General features: G+C 31.8%; 1 protein-coding gene across 2 annotated transcripts in view; it reads right to left on the reverse strand.

The window, feature by feature from the left end:
• Positions 1-19,397, reverse strand: part of LOC115876021 (glucose dehydrogenase [FAD, quinone]) — a 121,500-nt gene extending 102,103 nt beyond the window's left edge. For both annotated transcript variants that reach the window (XM_030891687.1, XM_030891686.1), the window contains exon 1: positions 19,271-19,397. The gene's annotated coding sequence lies outside the window, so the exon portion shown is untranslated. The remainder of the gene's footprint in view (positions 1-19,270) is intronic.
• Between the last annotated feature and the right edge of the window lie 447 nt (positions 19,398-19,844).

Below are 19,844 nucleotides of genomic sequence, written 5' to 3' on the forward strand. Positions count from 1 at the left end.
GCATTTATGATATACCTAGTTAAAAGGGAAGAAAAATGGAAGCTAGTATATCGGATAGTCCGAAATATAATAAGTTGTAAAGACAGGGAAAAGAAACTATGAGCATCATGAAGTAAATCTATAGACACCCTTTGCACTGAAGCAATGCGAGAGCGGATTCCAGTGTAAAGTGGTAGTTGGAGGAGGTTTTTTTTAGCCGGTAAGAATCGGGCACTACCCAACCAGTGTCTTATGCAAGATTTTTTCCCTCCTCATAGGAAAAAAAGACAACCCTGGGCCCAACTACAAAGAGAGTATCTAAATATGTAAAGAAAGCTACATCATCATTGGAAATGGTTGAATAAGCTGAAAATGATGATAATGATGATGATATTGATTTGAGATGAAATATAATTTTAGTAAAAAAGCTACCTATACTGCGTTGCTAAAGGGCTAACATTGTCAATAGTTCCAGTTATATCATGCATTATATGGGTCAGTGCTTACAGAAGGTTACATAGATGAATGTCAAATTAAAAAAAAAACTCTTTTTATTATTTAAACAAAGCAAGACCAAGCGTTCATCGCTAATCCGTATTGTATCCTTGTCGATCCTAATCACTGTCTTTCCGGAATATTTACATAGTTAATACGATTTTACGCATTTGCCAATAATTTGCGATTTTTTGTTCGTTATTTATTTTGGTACATGGCTATTGAAATATTTTATTGAAAAATACCGAATTTTTTTATTGTGTGCTCTGACGATTAACAATAAACTAAATTTGCTGTGAAATAGAGAAAAAAACCAGGCCAATTCGCGTAGAAACTTCAAAAGTTACGCTGCATTTGGCCCGTGTGACGATTCGTTCCAGCTACCGATCTATTGTTATTCGAGTTATCGGCGCAAAATATTCATATAAATTGATTGTGCGGTTTTGCATTATGTCACTTTTATCAAATAAAAAGCGAATTAACTATTTTACGTTAAAATGCAAAATTACAGAAATAGTATTTAAATACAATAATATGGAGGATTTGCTTGATGTATTGGGTCTAGGGAATGCAATCCCGCACCAAAATCTCAATCCCGCAAACCCGCGGGATTAAAGCAATCAATCCCGCGGATCCGCAAAAGTGCGGAACTGTAAACAATAGTCATACATTTGGTTCTAAATGGTACAAAAGGCATTGTACATTTTGCATAGGCCCACAATATATTGATATAGCGTGTATCTTAAACTAGCTGTACAGAAATTTGGACCGATTTATACAGGGTGTTCAAAAAATATATTTAATATTAAATAAACTTAAATTTTATTATAATTTATCTACTTATTTTATAAATAAAAATATTATTCTGATGTTGAAGTTTTTTTTAACTTAGTTATCTGCTTTTAGATATACTCTATATTAATAATATTTTGACATATGCAGAATGTAAAGGGAAATTAAAACAATTTTCGTTGCAAGTCATCAATGACACCATGCGTCGCGCGTCGTCTTATGGAGTTTGCTGGTGGTCGTATTATGTTGTGCAACCAAAGTTATTTTAATTTCCCCATACAAAGCTTTTTGTACGACTTAGGACAATACGTATGACTAAAAATGCATATTTTTCGAAAAAAGTCAATTTTCCTTAAAACAAAAAAAATAAAAACCGATCAAATTGTTTTTTCTAATTTCAATACAGATTAGTCGTACTTGATAAAAATTTAGATTCTTTAAAACTCGTAAATTTGTGGTAAAAAAGACTCTTGACCAAATTTTCACTCCCTTATAAAACACCCTGTATACGAGAATTCGCTAAATATATTTTCGAAAACCACATAGCATCTTAATCGCAATAGATGCATCTAAAACCTGGTCCAAATAGCATCCCAAAATATTTTTTAGTTCAAGAGATATTCAACTTTAAATTTACCCTAAAATTTTGCTTGTCCCGATAATTATGTCCGGCAGTTTATTTGACGAAATTGTTCACCAGTAACGGGTCCCCCGGGTTCCGAGCATCGACTCATCGACCAGGAACGAAGGGGTTTGGCCTTGATCGAGATCGATTCGGTTACCCAATAGTAATGTGTCAATCCCGCGAATCCTGCACGATAAATCCCGTAACTTCGATCCCGCGGAATCTCAGAGGGATCCCGCAAGTGCGGGATCCCTCTTCAGCATTTGCGGGATTGCATTCCCTAATTGGGTTCATCGTAACCTTTATTATGAATAAATAACGAAATACGAAACAAATAATAAAATACTTAAAAAAATATGTTTTTGTCTATTTTAAATTAATATACTGGGCGTTTCAAAAAACATGTACTATCTCTCGTGGAAAGATTCACATAAAAATAAGACTTATTTTTTATATCAACATAGGTCCGATTCTGCTGTTCGAAAACAGGTTCCAACCCCCCATCTCTAATATCCAAGAGAAATTATCCATAATCCATGTAAAATATAGGATTTTAGGTATAAATAATATTTAGGTGTATACATTATCCTACAATATATTTCTGCACATTGACGACGATGGTTGACGAATTACGCCGAGACTTGGATCTTGTCGTGACCTTATTTTCTGGACTATTATGGTTTTTGAGACGTTTTTGATCTTCTTGATGCTAGTACAATTCTTGATGCCGCATTGTATACAATTTGGGGAGTAGTTTTAGGTGAAAAAACTGTAACACCGTGCTCGCCGAAAAAATAGTTCCAAATGGCCAAAAAATCAGTTTTTCGCAAATATCTGCCAAAATATGCAATTTACAAAATTTTTCATGAAATGAAAAATGGAGAGAGCTTAGGTAATTACCTCTATATAAAATGGTCCTTATCATTTTTTTACGTAGAATTAGTAGTTTCCGAGATATTCCGTCTCGAAAATCCCTGAATTTTCTTTCCAAGTTTTATCCCTCCGGAGACAGATTTCTTAAGGGTATCATTGATTGATGGGATAAATTGTTTAATAACTCGGCTAAAATTTAATATTTGTTGATGATTCAAAGTTTATTTAAAAGGTAGCATCAATAGCAAGCTATCGCATTTTGGAACTTATTTGAATTTTGTCATTTTTTATGATAATAAAAAAAAACCGGGAGAACATTCCTTAACCCAAGAATTTTCAGATTTTACAAACTTATTCATATTTTCACTAATAATAACTTATTTTCCAAGGTTTTTTTAACAGTTGTTCTTAGTGCACGGCCACACAGAAAGCGTTTTTTGCATTTTTAGCGTGAAGCGTCTTTTGCGTCTAAAACAAAATAAGAGGATTATATAGGAGTGGCCCCACCAAAAGTGTCTAGCGTTCGGCTTGTCTCGCAAAAAACGCAAATGAAAACAAATCAGTTTGTTTTCTGTAGCGTCTTTAGAGTTTTCTAAGATGAGACCCCGTCATAGGCGGACGTTATATTTAATAATACAATATAAATAAATTAAATAGTATGCATTTTTTTCATTTTAAGATATTATCTAAAAATATTTTTATAAAGAACATCTACTGTTTAGGAAGATTCTATTAAATTCAAATATTTGAAGGAAATGTTTGAAAAAGTGTAGTTTGAAATGTTGAAAATGTATAATAAATTAAAGGAATATTTTCTTACGCGTAATAAATAGAAATTGACACGTTAAAAGTGTTTTTTTCTGCGTAAAAAAGTTTTTTTTAACAGAAACAAATAGTTTTTGACGCGTAAAAAATAGTTTTTTACGTGTAACAAATAGTGTTTTACACGTAAAAAAATAGTTTTTGCGCAAAAATGGTTTTCTACCAATAACAAATAGTTTTATACGCGTAAACATAGTTTTTTACGGACAAGAAATCGTTTTTTACGTGTAACAATAATTATTTACGTGTAACAAATAGTTCTTTACACTTAAAAAATAGTTTTTTACGTGTAACAAATAGTTTTTACCACTTACAAAATATCTTTTTTCGTGTAACAAATAGATTTTTACACGTAACAAATAGTTTTATACGCGTAAAAAAATAGTTTTCTACCAGTAACAAATAGTTATATACGCGTAAAAAATAGTTTTCTACCAGTAACAAATAGTTTTATACGCGTAAAAATAGTTTTTTACGTGTAACTAATGGTTTTTTCCACGTAATAATTTGATTAATTTTTACGAAATTTGTATTAAAATATCAATATTTTTGATAAAGACGTGGACTGCTCACAAATACACGTCGCGTCACTACGTATTTCTAAGCCGTTAATACGTTTCGTTACAACTAGCTCGTGTGTCAGGGCCGTCTCGCTAGCTCGTAGCCTTGAATTTTTACTCCAAGCGCACGCAAAGAAGTTTCATTTCAAAAAGTTTCATAAATAATGTCCTAAAATTGCATTAGGAACTAGTAATATTTACTATTCTATTATTTATTATATTATATTATAATTATTATAAAAAGTAATCACAACACTACAACATAAAAAAAACTATATACATATAAACTAAAATTCGTAAAATAAATGGCAAATAATAATTATTATTTTTACACACACCACTGGCACTAGCAGTAGATTGTGCTTGTCGCCGAATATATGCCCCGGCACGTCCACAATTCAATTTCAGCATCTTTTATCTTCGTCTCTTCAACGCTAACCGTGCCGATCTCGCCTATCTCTTTCTCACAGGATTGATTGTTGAACGGGCCGGGAATCCACGAGCTTGCGACGTTACTAATTGATATCTTGATAGAAACTGCACACCTGCCGCGTGTTTTTAAGTGACACAAATCGAAAAAACGCTTAAAACGGTCAAATCGCAAAAACTGCTTGAGACGCAAAAAACGCAAAACGCTAAAAACGCTTTCTATGTGGCCGTGGGCTTAGAGTTCTAGAGTCTCTATAAGCTACACACAATGTTTGAAGTGTTTGTTTGTATATAACGTTTTAATAAAAAACAACTATTCATGAGTGGCTTTTCATTTTTTTGGAGGTTACGGAAAGTGGTCGTAAACAAAAGGAAATTGCTTAATAACTTTATAAGTAACAAACATCAATGAGGAGTGAAGGAAATAGAAATCAATGATAAAAGTTCAAAGTTACCTGCAATATCTTACAATGTATATTGTTCTTGTCCATTTTCCCGGATATAATAGACTACCTTCACCATTTGGACTGAAATGTCAGCATCCAAAAGACGTCCTAAGCCCCTTGATGGTCTACGAGCTATGGAACACGACTTATAAAATTGTGTATGACAATGCTTGTGATATCTGACACCCGCACAAAAAAAATCTCGAATGATACGCGTATGAAATCTATCTTCGGAGCGTTAAGACTTGGAGAGAAAATTCAGAGATCTTCGAGGCGGAATATCTCGAAAACTACTAATTCTACATAAAAATGATAAGGACCATTTTTATAGGTAATTAAACTAAGCTTCATTTCCTACTCCAAGAAAAATTTTGTAAATTGCATATTTTGGCAGATACCTATTTAACGAAAAACTTATTTGTCGCCATTTTGGACTATTTTTTTTGGCCAAAGCACGGTGTTACAATTTTTTCCCTTAAAACTACTCCTCGAAAGGTAGGAGTGTGGGAGTCGATCCGCCTGAAAAGTCCAGGTCGACGAATTAAGCCATGATTTCAACCTTCATTTACTGGACTATAAGTAGGGTTGCCGCCTGTCTTTTTTTGAAAAGGACAGTCCTTTTTTTTGGAACAAATTGTCCTTTTTACTTTTTTAGACCTAAAAAGTCCTTTTTATTTACGTACCTATTTTCCCTGAGAAATTATCTACAGCAACAAGCAATATTCCTTTCGCCCAAATTTAATTAGACTTATTATAAAACTTATAAATAAATGTTTTTTTAAACATCAAAAAAGTATTAATCTTTGCGACGTGATTGCAAGATAACAAGTCATTTTAACGCCTATAGGCATAAAAGTAAAGCACTTTTACGCCTAAGCAAAAGTACGAAAATATATTATGAAACTGACATAAAGTGTCAAATTCAAGGAGTGTAACCATAATTTCCCGATACGAAAAAAAAAAACGGTGTCCAGTTGTCTTGAAAATGAACATCGATGACATTCTCCATATAATTTTACATATAAAATGACAGCGATCTTCATTTCATAGCCATTGCTGACGCTGTTTTGTTTTCGATCAGACGGTACTATTGTTTAGAATCGGCAACATTATTTAGAACCCACTGTCTCAAACCCCGAATCTCAAATGATAGTTTAGGATATATTTTTAACCATTTTGATCTTAAAAAGAGCTTTTCACAATTTTAAAATAGCAGTTTATAATCGGCGGTTTACAATTAACAGCCGCTTACCCTCCCCCCCTCTTTTCCCCTGGTCCTTTTTTATAGTCCAATGGCCTTTTTTTACTTTGCAAAAAGGTGGCAACCCTAACTATAAGCTTTGAACTATCAGCTTTTGAAATAAATAAAAGTTTTACCAAAAATCTAGTCACAGCAGCAAATGCATGTTTTTCGATGTTAAAAGAAATTGTTAAGATTCCTCAAATATCTAGCAGTTTTTAATCACATAAAACCTTGAACTTTACCGTTGTCGCATAACAATATATAAAAATATATTGGCATTAACATGTTGGTCGAGTTAGTAATTTTATAATCACTATCCAGCTGTAATATAACTGCATTATTACAACATCTAAATACCATTAGATGGCAACTGTAAATGTGATTTTATCTGTTCTTTTTTAATGATTATGTTTACATATTTTTAATTATTATAAGTTTTTTTTAAAACATATTATCTAAAAGTAGTGTTATTTGATTCAAATATAATACTGTATTTCATTATATCCTCTTAATTGATACTTTTAAATGTAGGTAATTGAACTTCAGTAAAACAATACCTTTTACATCGTAATTTGAAATTAAGCTAACACAACCTGATATCAGGTTATAAAGTTATTAGAACAGAAACCAAGACAATAAAAAATATTACATTACTCAACATAATACATATATAACTGTAAATACTGCATACAATAGTTTACGCATATATTATTCAGCCCATCTTACATTTCATTCCAGTGTTTCTTTTCAGATTTTGAAACGCATACAAAGGGAAACGTTCACTGGAGATCGACCATTTAGATTTCGTCATATTATGAGCATAATACCCTAACCCCTAATCCATCCAAGAATGATAGTCAAGTGGAACAATCAGAACACGTTGCTGCTTTGAGGTGTTTCAAAAACTATCTGTGTCTTTGGAAGCTACATAATATACTCTGTTTTTTTTTTCTCAGGTATGATTTCGACAGACGATGACAGAAGAAAAGCAGATGACGTTCCATACCAATCTATTTATTTTACTAAAAAAAAAGTTTCTAATATTTTTAAAGTTAACGATGGATAAGTTTAAATATAAATCCGTGATGCGTCGTCTGTTGTTGTTTTTAACCAGTTTTATTGGTTTATTTCAAAAACGACAGATCATATTTCAATTTTATCGGTTTAACGGAACGATGAACGACAAACGGACGCCGATGCCTATGAACTCGCCTTTAGATTTTTGAGGCTTGTCAAAGTCTTGCCAAATTATAGGTTATAATTTTGTGTCAACTTATGTCAAATATCTGCATTTTGGAAGATGATGCATTTTGATTCGTGTTATTACGTGTGTTTTGGGTCTTTTGAAGTCAAGTAGAGGAAAAATTAAGGAAAATTAACTGTAGACTCAGAGCACAGTTTATAGTTAATACAATGCTGCCCAAGCAGAAAGTCTTATACACCAATAAAGTTACCATCAATAAAGTTTGTATACCATCTTGTCGTAGATAAGTGTATCTCGTATATGCTAGAAGGAGTGTTTTGTTCTTGTTTGTTTTGTATTAACACACACTGTTTTTTTTTTAATAAAATAACTCGATTCCTTTTTTTCAGTTTTATACAGTTTTTTTTCGCAATATTTTGAAGTAATCACTTATCAGCCAAATTTTAAATATAGTAATTTCCTGCAAAGATTTCCTGCTATGCGTTCCAGTTGTACCAACTTATTTCTTTGTAAAATAAAATAAACTACTTTGAAATTAGAATGACAGAGACATCTATCACTGTCAAGGATCTTGTAGTTGGACAGACAAATACAAGCAGAGAACAATATGGTCAAATGTTATAAAATAGGTACAATATAAGTTATTTGTCGACGTTTGATTGATGTTTTCTGTCTCTATTTTAACTACTTATATGAAAGCATCACAATTTAAACAAATCCCAAATGGCAAATCTTTGTTCGATGTGATCTGTTTCGCGTCAACAAAGTATGAAAAAAGAATAAAATGCACTTAGGTGATTATTCATCCAGTTGGACCATCTGATGTCATCTCAAAGTAATCATTAAATAAATTGTAGATGTTGTCTCTATCTTAAGTTAACTACAGAAAGAAAGAAAGACAACATTAGAAAATACTATATTCTTGGTTTAAAATGTAGAATTAGATTCTTTATCAGAGTACTGTGCTTTCCTACATCTCATAGCACCATCACAAGATCAGTAATTCTTTATACAGGTTCTTAACTGGACAGTTACTTATAGGAGAACCGAATGGCAACACTGCCTATTGAGAACGCATGCACAATAGGGTTTTCTGCCGACTCATCCCGTCGCGTCGTGGCCGAGGTTGCCATATTTCAACCATAAAGCTCTTGCCGCGAGTATAAACAAATTAACAACCTGTATGTAGAGAATCACTGATTTTGTGATGGCGCAATGAGAGACCCAATACCTCTAGAAAAATATACTTTATGAGGTATATTTGGAAAATATTTATGACGTATATTTTTCTGGGTGGATGGTTTAGATAAATCTTTATTTATTATACGGACAAAACTTCCAATGCTATGTGGTGGTGTGCTGTTTCTTTTAGCATATTTAGACTAAATTCCAAAGGAAAGAGAGGAAAAGGAAAAAGAAATCATGGCTACGTAACATAAGAGATTGGACCCACACCGACGGAAATACCCTTATTCACCAAGCTCTAGACAGAGAGTCATATCCCATACAGCACGTCCAAATGAAATTACGTTTCTACAAGGGAGACACATGAAAAACAAAATATGTTAAAGTGAACCTAAGTGTTCATCTAGTTCTAACATATACATATGAGATACACGCAGGTTTATATTGAAGAATTGTGTGATACAGTGTTTACTAGTTGTATACCGTGTGCACACAGGATTCTAAAGAGTTTTTTGTAACGTAACAAATAATTATTAAAATGATGAAATCTGACGTCGGTATATGAGACATACAATGTATAAGTATGGTATAAGCTCTGGTATAAGTCATATGTATGTGTGATACTTCGTATCATAGTTGTGCTTATAGTACACACCTTGTAAAAATTTGACGTATACACATTATATAAATATCTATATAGACACTTTGTAATAGTGTACTGTTGTATCTACATTCTAGCATGAAATGAAGGTGTGCGCACGCGCGGATAGCCTCAGCGTAGATACACCGACCAAGTGTATCTTATGTGTCCTCTCTCCTTTCTCCTTTCTAGCAGTGGTATGTGTTAGCAGCCATTATTGTTTTATCCTTCGGAAGCTCTATTCTGTTTGTGTGTAGTTTAAAAGAGATTTAAAGGTAAGCACAAGTTTTAAATTACCTTGTTACACCTTCCTAAGTGTATTATTAATATTATAGTAGCGACTCTTCCCGTACTCGATACCCAATTTACCAAATTTTGACTCCAATGAATGAAATCTCCAAATATTCTCGTATAATGATAAAGAGGTTAGCTCTGCAATATAATTTTTTTTAATTTGGAAATAATAAAAATCTAAATGGACCAGAGAAAGAAAGATTTAAACACTTCAAAGAACTTCTTACACTGATATTCGGTAAGTTATTGATGGATCAATCATTGATGGATAAGTTATTGATAATCTTATACAGATATGTTTAATATTCAATAATCAGTTTTATATAAAATTTAAGGGTGAGATTGTTAATCTGGAAATAAAATACAACAAAGTCCAACAGAGTGCTCGATGAATGAGTATGCTAACAAACCAACTGCTTGGAAGGAAAAGAGGAGAAAAAATGACTAAACGAGGTCCACCAAATCGTGGCGATATACCAGTGTTTACCATTTTAGTATGTTGTTAAGTATAACAACATACTATAATAATTGAAATTAATATACCTAGTAAGGTACTTATATTTTTAATACATTTTGATACAAATTCTGTTCTTTTACAGTGTTTTCTTTTGGAAAATACAAAGTTTTGCCTTCCTAATTTTCGTTCTAAAAAGATATAATTGGGATCATTGAATAAATAATTCCTAAAAAGAACGAAGAGTTAGGCATCGAAACTTGTATTATTTCCTAAATTCGTTCATAAGAAGTAGTTTTATCTAGCACAAGATGTATATACGAAGCAAAATACATACGTATACACGCGGTAGTCACAACTACAATGTGTAACCAGAGTTTAAACGTAATACACAAGCACTGTGTATCCTACGGCACACTGTGTATCCCTTACTTTGTGTATACGTAAATGCTATACTGTGGCTACATTGTGAGGCGGACGTTTAACCTTTAGGCATACGTGTTGAACTACAATGTGTAAACGTAGCATATTTACATCAGGGGAATTGTGTCACCCTGTGTCTGCATCTAATACACATCGTAAATGTGATTTGATGTGCTGTATGGGATGCCATATTAATCGCCAACCTCAACAGAGAAGGCACCTAGGAGGAGGAGGAGTCTAAAATCTAAACTACAGCCTATCCCTCCCACCATAGACAGGCTGCTGACTGCTTGCATGTAGGTATTCGAAAACAGGCGAGTCAGATCAAAAGCGGATAATAAAAAACAGGCAAAGACGACTAGCTGGTAGTGAATAAGCTGTGGTCCGAACATTATCAGGTAATTTCACTGTTTTCCTCGCTAGTTGACTGCTAAATTTATATACGTACTGTCTAAATATTGACCTAAAATAAGTATCTATGTATATTTCATATTAACCGCACACAGTCAGCTATTATATTATCAGAAGCTAGTGTAATTACTAAAACAAGTATCTAATAATAATGGGTATATAAAACGCTAAAACGTCTATAGTAAGAAGTTAGTTAAGTAATGGGGACACCTGCTCATTTATTGATTGTATTTTGTTCTAGAACTTAATGAATATAATATGAACGGTAAAAGTCGTTACCTAAATAGCGTAATTGATTTTTAATATGTTATAATTTTTTTTGAACATTAATATTATTGGATTAAAGTTTTAATTATATACCTATGTCGTATAATTAAAATTACAAACGTTTAATAAGTATTTTTATTTATGAGAAAGGGGTATAATATTATAAATACAGATATTAATTTGTAGCAATATCAATAGCAATGTCAATGTCAAATTATATTTTCTAGGTTTTTGCCTCATTCCAATCAGTTTTAAATTACAAAAATGCATTTTAAGGGCACTAACGGTAGGTATTATAAAGTAGTAGTGTAGACAGCACAACAAATCAAAGGCAAAATCAAAGGTTGACAACTTAAGGTATGTTGACATTTGACTGGTTTTGCATTGTTACCTGTTCAGTTTTAATTTATAAATAGATGCATTTAAATTACTTAAAATCGGCTTGTCCAAAATTGTTTCAATTCAGCATAGACAGATCTTTAATTTGAACAGTTCAAAATTTGCATGGAATTTCCTGTTTCCAACGACGTTGCACCACCCTGTATACGACTATTATTATACACTCAGATGCAAAAAATAACGCAACGGAGAAAATTTTGGTCAAATTTAAACTGTTACTTATATAATTATGCCACCTTTTATTCATAAACTCAATTTTTCATAAACTTTACTATTTGGCATATTATACAGGGTTAATCGTGGGGTTGTTTTTTACCTTAACTTTAAAACACCCTGTGTAATAATTTCGTGTTAAATTTTCCTAAAATATAATTTTACGGTCAGAACCATGTCTCCTGAGCATTTTGTTTTTTGGATCATGTCATACATGCCTTGGTTAATTTTTAAGAGCGAAATGAGCCAAACCAAACCAAACCAAAACAATTTGCAGTTTTTTCAGTTATCATTTCTTTTTTTTTGTTTTTTTTTTCAATGTGACAAGGCGGCTCGGCTTGGGGGGGAGACGATTACTGTGAACTATACCTATTATACTACTATAAACAGCCCATCATGTTCGACGTTTGCCAATTGCTTGGCAGGAAGGTTAGAGGTCGCGAATTACAGATGGTCGGTATTGCAGATGATTTCGTCTTCGGTCGGTATTCCAAATGATTTCTTTAATATCGTTAGTTCTGTTATCGTTATTAATGTTTATTAAAACACGGACTGTATCGTTAGTCTTAATGTTTTTTTTTATTTGGTATAGGTTATCCAATGCAGTGTAATATGGCGTTACAATAGTCACCACAATCATCTCGTCATAATAAAAAATTACGTCAAAAAGTAATGATAATTAAAAAAATTGCATATTGATCGTTATCAGTTTATTTCGCTATTAAAAATTAACCAAAGCATGTATTGACACGAATCAAAAAATAAAATGCACAGGGGTCATGGTTCTGACCGTAAAATTATATTTTAGGAAAATTTACAGACGAAATTATTGCACATGGTGTTTTAAAGTCAAGGTAAAAACACAATTCCTCGATTAGCCCTGTATTAAACTTTATAAAAAGCTGAGTTTACGAATTAAAGTTGATATAATTATATACAGTTTGCTAAAAAAAAGCTGAAAAACCCGATACGTGATGTTAACTCTCTTCCGCACTCCGGACATTCAAAAATCTCATTACTTTGTTGCCTCTTTGCTTTTTCGTTGTCGTTGTTAACTCAGTTATTCTCCATTGCGTTCTATTGTGCGCTGCTTCCTCCCACTGATTCTACATGCTTACTTCCTTTAAGTTTTCATGGAAAATATCCTGTTATCTAACACATCACTCTTGATTCTAGCTATTGCTGACACCGTGACACGACAAAAATATATTATAAAAACCGTATTTTATTTTAAAATAAAATCCCCACTAATAAATGTTGAAAATATTTAAATATAAACACCGTGTCTTTTATTAATCTATACTAATATATAAAATCCTTAAGTGACTGACATACTGATTAATCACGATCCTGCTCAAACCACTCAACGTCAGAAGCTCAATTTTGGCATACAGGTTGATTCTAGGGTGTAGAGGTTCGATAAGAAGAGATTTTTCGAAATTCCAGTTCCAAGAGGGTGAAACCACCCCCCCCAATAATTCAATATTTTTTATTTAAAAAACGGTGCAGTTTCCAAAAAAACGCTTAAACACGTATATTTTATTTTGTTTTTTTACATATTTTAAGATTTTTTAAAAATGTATACAGGGTGTTTCGAAAAATCTGGTCATTGATTAATCACGATCCTGCTTAAAGCGCTTGAAGTAAAAAGCTGATTTTTGGAAAACGGATTGACTTTAGGGTGTAGAGGTTCGATAAGAAGGGATTTTTCTGAAACTCGTATTCTAAGGGGTGAAACTATCCCCTCAAATATTAAAATATTTTTATTTAAAAACCGGTGAGTTTTTCGGAAAAACTCTTAAACACGTATATTTTATTTTGTTGTTTTACATATTTTGAGATTTTTTATAAATTTATACAGGGTGTTTCATAAAATATGACCATTGAGTAATCACGATTCTGCTTAATCTGCTTGATGTTTAAAGCTGATTTTTGGCAAACGGATTGACTGTGGGGTGTAGAGGTTCGATAAGTAGGGGTTTCTCGAATCTCAAATTCCAAGAGGGTGAAAACGCCCCTCAAATGTTACAATATTTGTTATTTAAAAAACGGTTAGTCTTTCGGGAAAACGCTTGGACAAGCATAATTTATTTTGTTTGTTTACATATTTTGAAATTTTTTAAAAAATCATACAGGGTGTTCCAAAAGTTGGGTAATTTTTTAACCACGATTCTGCTTAAACTGCTTTGACGTAAAAAGCTTATTTTCGGCAAACGGATTTTTCGAAAGTCAAATTCCAACGAGATGAAACTACCCCTCAAATATTACCAAGTTATATAATAATATCGCCATATTGTTTTTCCTCATGCTGACATAAATGTGAGAAAATTTTATCCAGTTTGTATGTTAATGGAAATTCTAGCTTTGCTTTATCATCACCATTACAAATGATTAATTCGACGCGAACGAAGTCGCTGGTACACGCTAGTTAAATATAAAAAACCTAGTCTGGGTTTTGTAAGCCCAATTTAAATGCAAATAAACGGGAATTTAGATAATTGCATGATTAAATTTTGTTTATCATTCTTTTTATTCATTATATACAAAAGCAAAGAGTTTTTGTCATCAATAAGCAATTTTTAAATTTCATGCTTTATTCTGGCGATTTTTAAAATTATGTATTTAAACTAGGTTTGCAGGAAAAACCAAAACAAGACAAATAAAATACAATTGAAGAAGTGAATGTGCATTTATTAAAAAAATATAACCTGGCAGTGTCTGGGGGTTTATGATTACAAAACTAGGATTTGTTTGAGAAAAATTAATCTAAAATTGGAACAACCATTTTTCCAACAAATAGTAATTTATTAAACTAACAAAATATTGTTTGACGCTTATGGAGTAAAATCCTGCACCCCTAAACTAACATCACGTTTTGTTGTTTATGTTACGCCGAATAAATATAAATTTAATTTGGGATGGACTATGGTTTAAAAAAAACCTTCAAAGAGAATCTGCACAAATATATGTGGGATGAAACATAGAAATATTGAGGTCTACATAATTGAAATTAATTTTTAAATTACATGTTTCTTTGTTTTATTTTAATTGTATTTTTAACTAATGGACTCACTTGTATAGTATACAGGGTGGTCCGAACTGTATCCCGGAAACTTCAGCAGCATATTCTACAGATAAAAATAAGTAAAAAAGTTCGTATAAATGTATGTCCTAAAATGCTTAGTTTCGGAGATACAGCGTGTAGAAGTTTCATTTTTATTTCGATTTTTTCCAAATATTTTCTGAAGTAACGTCAATATTTGGATGAAAATTGGTATCTGGGAGTCTTGTGACACGAGAAATTTGATTTTGATGTCAAAATTACTCCTATTTGTAGGGGGCGCCACCTACAAGTGTTTTAATTGTTTTGAAGAGTAATAACTTTTTGACCGTACCTGTATAAAACTACTAACTAAAAAAATATATATTTTCATGACTTTTTATCTAAAAAATGTCTCTTGGTAAAAATCGCTACCAGCAACCGTTCTCAAGATATTTAGAATGGAAATAGTAAATACATGTCATTATTGACAAAAAATAAGCACACGCGTTGAAAGTATAGTTATCTGACTAAAATAATAAATTTTAATTTTTTTAAATTAATCATAAGCTTTTCTGCGAAAAAATGATAATTAAACAGTTTCTTTTGAACTTTTGACACAAAAAGATTTCAAATTTATGATTTCAGCCTAATTACTATTTAGTCAACATGTTTAATTTATGTCAATGATGACAGGTATTGATAATTTCGATTCCAAATATCTCGAGAACCATTACTGGAGACCTTTTTTATGTAAAAAAAGTCGTAAATGTATATTTTCTTACTCAGAAGTTTTATACAGGCACCGACAAAAAGTTATTACTCTTCAAAACAGTTAAAACACATGTACGTGACGCCACCTACAAATAGGAGTCATATTGACATCAAAATCAAATTTCGCATGTCAAAAACACCCATCCACCATTCATCCAAATATTGACGTTACTTCAGAAATTATTTGGAAAAAATCGAAATAAAAATGAAATTTTTACACCCTGTATCTCCGAAACTAAGCATTTTAAGACATACATTTATACGAACTTTTTTACTTATTTTTATCTGCAGAATATGCTGCCGAAGTTTCCGGAATACAATTCGTTCCACCCTGTATAGTTTATTTGTTGTATTGATGTTTTAAGTGTTTATTTTCATATTGTTATTTATAATTTTTTTAGACAATAAAAACTTTTGAAAATACCCCAAAATTAAGGGTGAAACGTCAAGATGTTTTAAACAAAACTACATTTATTCTATTAACAAACCTCAACCCAAAAAAAGATGAATTATTTATAATTGAATTTAGGTAGTACCGTAATAATGACAATCGGTGATAATTTTTGCGAGGACTCTCACGCGTCACTTACTAAAAATTGACATAAAAATTGTCAAGAATTAAAACTAATTATTAGAGAAAGATTAAAAAAGGATAGAAGGTTTACTGACGCCACAAATCTATTTCTAAAAAAATATCACAACCATTTAAAAATAATTTTTATTTAATATGAAAATAAATCACAACCCTCTTTAGGTCAGTTGGCGGTAAGCACCATTATAAAATAAGGAAGATTATTTTTCTATTTTTTTTTGCATCGTGTGTGTGTATATCATGTTTCTGTTTATAATTTCTTTATTTTTTTCTTTATTCTTTTTTAACTTTTTATGTTTAGTAAATGAGTGCACAGAAAAAATAGCAATAATATGTCGTTTATCAATTACCAAAAAAATAATGAATTTAGCATGCCTTATGGTTTTTTTGAATTAGGCGATCATTGGCGACCTGATTCATGAGGCGACCTCATTTCAATGGATCAATAATTGTGGTTTAGATCTCGTCTATATTAAACAGATTTGATGATAATTCGTTGACTGATGGACAATTATTGTAGTTTACTTTATTTTTTAAGGGAACCAACCACAGCTTCTTTAGCCTCAAGGGGTTATGCTTAAGGATATCCAAATATAACTATGGTGTGGATCTTAATTATGATATGCCCTGTACATTTCAAAATAATTTTAAATTATGCACATTGCCTTCCAACATATACCCATAAAATATGTTGTTTCTACATCTTTTTGTTTTTGTATAATCAACCGAAGCGAATGAGGTGCGCCACCCTGTATATAACTTTTTTATTTTTTCAGATATAAAAAACCCATAGACGTAAAATATTTTATTTTAAGTCTATGAAAAAACCGAATTTGGTACCGTATGATTGAATGAAAATAGCGTCAGCGATGGCTCTGAAATGAAGATCGCTATGTCATTTTATATGTAAAATTATATGGGAAATGTCATTGATCGTCATTTCATAGCCATCGCTGACGCCGTTTTTATTCGATCATACGGTAAATGAGTATATGGACATAAATTGGGACTGATTGACATATTTAATTACTTTCGGTCACTTCCTGTTTAACCGGAAATGACTACAACTTTTTTTTTAAATTGTACCCTCGGTATAGTTTTATTTTATTGATAAAAACGACATTCTGAATAGAATGACATAAAATTAAATAACTTATGATTATAGTATACAGGGTGCTACAAATTCGAAGTACGAGCATTGGTATCTCGGAAACCGTAAGAAATACGAAGATGGTTAAATTGGGGCAAAGTTGCGCTTTAGGATGTTCACCAAGATGCCCACAAAAAAAATTAAAAATTTCAAGTATTGTTGAGTTTTTTTGGAAAAGACGAATTTTTTTGAAAATCAAGTTTATTTTTTCCTGGCGTTCCTTTTTAGAAAATCAAAAAACTAATTGCACATTCTCATGGCTACTTTATTAGGGCTATCTGATAGTGTTTTTAGATTATCAAATTAGCTGATAATTTGTGAGATACAGAAGCCAACTGAATTTTTTTAAATACGGACCTGCATTTTTTATTTAAAGTTTTGAAAAAACTCGATCTCCTGAGTACAATGATATGACACACTTGATACTTTTTTTGTTTCAGGTACCTTAACAATAACAACACTATTTAATTATTATTTAAAATAATTTCAAATCCCACTCTTTTCAGTCCCACTTTTTTCAATTATTTAATCTGAATTCAGAGTATAGGGGGTCAAGTGGTGTAAAAATGAGACATTTTTCAAAACTCTTTTTTTGGTCAAATTTAAAGTGTTATATTTTTGTTATTTTTAGCCCTATTTGCATGAATTTTTTAACAAACTATATATAATTATATCAACTTTAATTCGTAAACTCAGTTTTTTGTAAACTTTAGTAATTGCAATATTATACAGGGTTAATCGAAGGGTTGTTTTTTTATTCTAACTTTAAAACACCCTGTGTAATAATTTCGTGTGTAAATTTTCCTAAAATATAATTTTAAGGTAAGAACCATGTCTCCGGAGCATTTTGTTTTTTGGATCACGTCAATGCACGCTTTGGTTAATTTTTAAGAGCGAAACTAGTTTTAATAAACATTAATAACGATAACAGAACTGACGTTATTAAGGAAAACATCTGTATTATACAAAGTAACTAGTATACAAACTAAAATACTGAAGTATACAAACAGAAAAAAAATTGTAAAAAATACCCTAATGCTTTGTATTGCCTCCTCTGGCTGCTATAACTGCCTGTATACGTTTGTTCATACTGTCATTGAGACTGCATATATCATATTGCGTTATGTTTTCCCATTCTTCTTTAAGGATCAAGCGTAGTTTATTTAATGAAGCTGGTAACGCTTTGCGACCTCTAAGCCTCTTGCGAAGCATTTCCCAAACATCGAACATGATGGGCAGTTTATAGTAGCATGCAATATTGCATGCCTTGCAATATTGAAAAAAAAAATCAAAAAGTTCATTTTGCTCTTAAAAATTAACCAAGGCATGTATTAACATGATCCAAAATACGAAATGCTCAGGAGACATGGTTCTGACCCTAAAATTATATATTAGGAAAATTTACACACGAAACTATTGCACAGGGTGTGTCAAAGTTAGGATAAAAAACAACCCCTCGATTAACCCTGTATAATATGCCAAACACTAAATTTTATAAAAAACTGAGTTTACAAATTAAAGTTAATATAACTATATACAGCTTGCTAAAAAAATCATGAAAATAGGGCTAAAAATAACAAAAATATAACACTTTAAATTTGACCAAAAATTTGTCCGTTGCGTTTTTTTTTGCATCTGAGGAGAAACTGAGCCACAGTAGACCCTCGCGGTCACTGTGGAACTGTGGAGGGTCCCACCGGGACTCACTGTTATTGAATACGAATGCTCAATTTTACTTAGATATATTTTTACAAAATTAATAAAATGACTCTGAAATTATGTTTTTATTGCAAATTCCACGCTTTGCAGATTTGTATACCACCAAAAAACAAAAACCAGGACATTCTTGGTGCAACGTTTTAAAAGGACAAACCGATTTCGTAGAAACAAAACGTTTCTTTTTCTCTTATTTCTATTGTCAGCGTAAATATAATATTAAATTATGAAATTATTTACTTACCTCAGTAATTCTGTCCGGGGTTCTCACGCGAAAACGTACCAGCCGACCGCGTAAACCCGCGTACAAACCAGACTTGGCACCGTTAGATTTGCGTGCACCGCAATTCGGTAACTGATTCCATCAGCTCTTTGATCTGCAGACCCGGTACCAGACGGGATGGTTAATGGTACTTGTGGTAGGAGTACCACATACTCGTGAAAAAATCGCTAGCAGAAAACACTCGGATATGAATGAATTTCGCTTATTTACATTTCTGTTTTCTGCGTTACGTATACGTATTAATTCGTTATTGATTTGTCGTAATATTACACAGTAATAAAACAAATATGTTTAACATAAAATGAGAATTAAATTAATATAATTCTTAAGATTAATAGTTATTTTTTATACAAGACGATAAAATGGTATTTTATCGTCGACCGGGGGGAAAAGATTAATTCACGAGCGATGAAATCGCGAGTGATTTAATTTCGGGAGACGATAATGCAATTTTATAGTCGTGTATAAAACAATATTTTTTTTTCCATAGCGAGTTACGTTTTAAAAAATATTCAGAAATTATTATTTCAAGGAA

The sequence above is a fragment of the Sitophilus oryzae genome, unplaced genomic scaffold, assembly GCF_002938485.1.
Source record: "Sitophilus oryzae breed Bouriz unplaced genomic scaffold, Soryzae_2.0 scaffold_1396_pilon_pilon, whole genome shotgun sequence".
In the NCBI taxonomy this organism is placed as follows: Eukaryota; Metazoa; Arthropoda; class Insecta; order Coleoptera; family Curculionidae; genus Sitophilus; species Sitophilus oryzae.